Below are 5,140 nucleotides of genomic sequence, written 5' to 3'. Positions count from 1 at the left end.
CAAGGTCCTATACGTGGCAACAAGGCACACCGGCCACACCTCCAGAATGGGGACGTGGATCCAGGAAAGCAGTGACTCTGAAAAGGATTTAGGGGCCAGAGTGGAGAAGCCACTCAACATGAGCTCCCAGTGTGATGCTGTGGTGAACAGGGCTAAAGCCATCATTAGACGTAGGAGCAGAGCCGTGAGTAGGATAGGGAGGTGACACAGCAGCAGTGAGACTGCTATTGGAATACTGCCTCCAGTCTTGGTGTCCTCCTTTGAAAAAGATGGTCCTAGAAATTGGAGCTGGGGCAGCAAAGAGCCATGAAATGTTCTGAGGGCTGGAGAAAAATGCCTTCTAGTGAGCTATGGAAAGAGCTCAACCTGTTTAGCTTATCAAAAGAAGATTGAAGGGGACTTCATTGAAGTGTTGAAGTGCCTTAATGGAGAGAAAATACTGGGTATTAAAGGGCTCTCTAGTCTAGCAGAGAAAGGCAGAACAAGACCCAATGGCTGGAAGGTGAAAAGAGACAAATTCCTATGACAAATAAGGCACAAATATTCAACAGCGAGGATGATTGACCACAGGAAGAAGCTACCAAGGAAAGTGGTGGATTCTCCATCTCTTGATGTCATTAATAAAGACTAGATGCCTTTCCGGAATGTGTTTGCCCCAAAAGTAGCTATTGTGGTAGACAGGAGGCCTGTGATATGCAGGGGGTCAGATTAGATGCTCTAACGGTCTCTGCTGCCCATAAAGTCTACTCATTTCTGAGAAACCGAGTGTAGCATTGGGAGCAGCTTGTGATGTTTTACTGTCTAGCCGGCTTGCTTTCTAGAATGAACACTCATTGAGTGGGGTGATCCACAGGGAGTAGCTCAAACCTCCAGAGTGTCAGCCCTGTGGCAGGACATTAGCACTGCAGGGGAGGGGTGGGTGTGGCAGTGACATCACAAAGGCCTTTTCCAGAACCTCAGCCTATTGGCCAAAGGTGCAGGGGAGGTGGTGACCTCACAGAGGGATGCTGACATCAGCCAGGCAGGACAGGGGCGCAGGGCCAGGGAAACCTCAGAGACCCCTGTGGCTTTGCTTCAGCAAGTCCCCTTCTCGAGATCTCTCTTTGAGGTCTGAGAGAGTATTTGGGTTCATGTATGTGAGCACCAGGAGGAACCTCTTTTGAGTTTTCTCCTTTCTTTTTCCTGATTTCACTAGAAAACTGACGTCCCTGTTTAGAAGGTAAGAGCCTCCGAGAGGTTTGGAACCTGTTGAGTCTGATGCATCTGGCGCCAGCTGAATTTTAGGCATGGAAAACACTAGCTTAAGGTGGCCAAATTTTATTCCCCACCTGGGATTTTGTCCCTTAGAATCTCTGGGGACATTAAGGTTTGTCCTTTTTGTTTTACCTTTTCCTCCATCCCTCTCTCCTTTCTCTTCATCTCCTTTCCCCGTTCCCCTCCCACCACCAGGAGGGGTGTGTGTGTGTCGTGGGGGGTGCTCTACAACTCCCATTGTGGGAGGTCCACCAAAAATGTGGCGTTGAAATAGTGCTCAGACAGTGATCCCCAGCGGTGACCTGGGCCATCCTTTGGGCTCTCTGGTGAGAACCCTCATCCCCCCGCCCCTCGGTCTCTACCCTGATTGGCTGAGCAGGGGGTTATTGACAGGGAGGAGACTCAGGTCCCTGTTGTTTTCTTTTAAGAACAAGTAAATAGTCATAACCAGTCATATGTTCAACAAATTTTGCTGCTTCTCTGCAGTTCATTATTTTCTCTACCATTCCAGTTCTCCTAAAATACTTGCTGAATAATTACTATGAACTCTTGCTGGTCTGGAACTCACTTGAGAACACTTTATTCAGGTCATTCAATGTCTGAAATTCAAGATCCGATGGTTAGTTTGAAAATCAGGGCTCTTGGGTCCTATTCCCAACTCTGCCACGGACTGGCTGTGTGACCTAAGACAAGTCAATTCTCCTTTCTCAGCCTTAGCTTCTCCCTCTTTCAAGTAGGGATAACAATCCGCTCCTACCTACCTCCCGACAGGTGGAGGATGGGGATCTATTGGAGAGTGTCACTAGGAGCAGTGCATAAGATGAGGTGTCCTATCACGTTTACTCAGATCAGATTAGGACATAATAGAATGGCTGAAATAGTCTATTTTATTTGTATTTTATTATGTTGCAATTGTTAAGAGCAGCAACTACTTAGCTCAGACTGAAACATCTCATCTAATTTTTGAGATCTAAGTGTCTCTTCTTTGTGTAGCTCAAACCTCCAAAGTGTCTGCCCTGTGGCAGTGACATCACAAAGGGCTTTTGCAGGATCTCAGCCTATTGGTCAAAGGTGCTGGGGAGGTGGTGACCTCACAGAGAGATGCTGACATCAGCCAGGCAGGACAGGGGCGCAGGGCCAGGGAAACCTCAGAGTCCCCTGTAGCTTTGCTTCAGCAAGTCTCCTTCTCGAGGTCTCTCTTTGAGGACTGAGAGAGTATTAAGGGTCACGTACGTGAGCGCCAGGAGGAACCTCTTTTGAGTTTTCTCTTTTCTTTTTCCTGATTTTACTAGAAAACAGACGTCCCTGTTTAGAAGGTAAGAGCCTCCGAGAGGTTTGGAACCTGTTGAGTCTGATGCATCTGGCGCCAGCTGAATTCTAGGCATGGAAAACACTAGCTTAAGGTGGTCGAATTTTATTCCCCACCTGGGATTTTGTCCCTTAGAATCACTGGGGACATTAGGGTTTGTCCTTTTTGTTTTACCTTTTCCTCCATCCCTCCCTCCTTTCTCTTCATCTCTTACGTCTTCTGTCCTTTCCTCTGTTCCCCTCCCACCACCAGGAGGACTCTGTGTGTGTGTGTCGTGGGGGGTGCTCTGCAGTGGGAACAGGGACAATTCTCCAACTTTGGGCAGTCGAGAGCCTGGGTGAGATAAGGGGCGTTAAAGCCCTTTGTAAAGGAGAAAGGGGAGTTTCACGGTGTTGAGCACCAAGGAATTCTAAACTTTGCTAAAACATCTAGTCTGCAGAAACCAGAAATGGTTGGGGCCACATTGTAACCATTGTCTTTTTTAAAGCCCATTGAGGGATGTGAGTCCCACCCTTTTAGGTATCTGGGGTGCTGGGAGAAGAGAAGAGGTGCCTGTCTCCATTTTATGGCCTCAACAAACTACGTGCTGTGCCCCAGTTCTCGTCAGAGATCCCTGAAAAAGAACGTCTTCCCATCCATTAACATACCTGGAAAGATACTGGAACTCCTTATTAAACAATCAGTTTGTCAGCACCTACAGGACAATTTGGTTCTTAGGACTAGTGAGCATGGACTTGTCAAGAACAAATCATTCCAAACAAATCCTAGCTCCTTCTTTGGCAGGGTTACGGGCCTAGTGGAGGTGGGTAAACAGTAGATGTGATCCATCTTGGTGTTAATAAGGACATTCTCACAAACAAACTAGGGAGATGTGGTCTAGATGCAATTAGTATAATATGTGTGCACAGATGGTTGAAAGCCCGTACTCCAACAGCCCAGAACCAAACACTCCTCCTCCTGGGCAGTGTGCTCTGACCTCTAATGGTCAGATGCTGCTTAGCACTGTCAGAGCAGCTTTTGCTGGGGGATTCTCCCAGCACTTTCCAATAGTGGGAAAGTATGAAATCCCCATTTGACTGCTGGGGACAGAGCCTAGAGCGGGGAGCAACTTGCCCAAAGTCCCACAGGTCAATAGGAAACCAGCAATGTCCAGTGTGGCCCGAATCTCACACGCTCCTTTGTCTCCTTTGGGTCTCACAGGAGCTCATTGAGGAGCTGCCTGATAACTCTCCACCCGGCGCCGTCCTCGCTAACTCCCTGATTGCTGTGGGCAACCTCAGGTACCGAGACCCTCCGGCCCGGTTCCCCTAACCCCAGTGCTGCTCAGGCCCAGGGCTGGGAGTCACTGCCCCTCCCACTCCCACTCCCAGGTCACCGCCCAAGGGTGGCTCCTCTGGCAGAGGTGCGGGGAAGGGTCACTCTCTCCTGGCTGGGCTGTTCTTTTCACTCCAGTAACATTGCAACGGCTTTGGGGAGAGGCTCACTCCCAGGATCAGATACAGGAGGGGCAGCAGGGTGCAGGGAACAGGTGCTATTCCTGCCCTGCCACTGTCTGTCTGAGAAACCTTGGCCTTGTCATTCCCTGGCTCGGTGCCTCAGTTTCCCTTCTTGCCAGCCTGTGCCTATTTCCCTGCAGTTTAACCTGCGTGTTGGTGCCAGTCCCATCCCCGCACTGCACAGTCTAATACCGGCTCCTCTCTCTTCCAGCACCATGACACCTGCTGTGGAGCCAGAGCTGGAGACCCACCTCCTTCGAGCTGCCCTGCACGCCGTCTTCACCCTGGGCATGGAGAAGGACACCGCCCAAGTGCAGGTAGATCAGCTAAAGTCATGGATTGAAGAGCCAGCTGTCATCCTGCCATGAGTCCTTGCTAATTGCCTGCAGTGGGATGTGAAGGAGAGAGGCCAGGATATGTGTTTGGGGGTCACACCAGTGCTTCCCAGAGACCCCACTTCCCATCCTGTGGCAAGTTTAGCCCCAGTTTCCCTAACTCTGACCCATGGCTCTCCCTTGCTTTCAGGATCTGCCTAGGGTCTTGCCAGACCTCCTGGACGCCATGCTGGGGAACCTGCTGGCAGAGTCCCCAGACACCGACAGGCTCCAGTACATCTTGGAGGTGAGCCCGATGAGAGGGGTGGGGGCAATTTTACCTTCACTCTTAGATCCATTTTCCAGTCTGTCCTCCTAGCCGGGCCCCCAGTGGGCATCCTTGGTCAGGGCAGTCAGTGTAATGCCTCCTTTCCCCACAGCACATTAACTACTGGATCGTGTCCAGGGTGCCGCGAGAGAGAGCCAGGGCCGTTAAGAGCAGCACGGCCCTGCTCAGATTCACCATCACCCTCCCTGAGTTTGACGTAAGTGATCTCTGACCCCAGCTTCCTGACTCCAGGGGTAGGTGATCTGGCTCTGACGGGCTGTAGGATCTGCTGCTGCAGGGGCTGTGGGTTAGGAGTGTTCCTCTTGGGAAGGCAGAGTCAGAGCAGAGAGTGAGCCTGGCTTGAGTCAAGTTCTTCTTGTCCTAGTTAAGTGGTGACTCTGGGCTTTTAAGGGGACTGTGCTCCAGGTTCATGCCTCCC

Source organism: Chrysemys picta, unplaced genomic scaffold (genome assembly GCF_011386835.1).
Source record: "Chrysemys picta bellii isolate R12L10 unplaced genomic scaffold, ASM1138683v2 scaf119, whole genome shotgun sequence".
Taxonomy (NCBI): Eukaryota; Metazoa; Chordata; order Testudines; family Emydidae; genus Chrysemys; species Chrysemys picta.
This window is presented reverse-complemented; position numbering follows the sequence as displayed.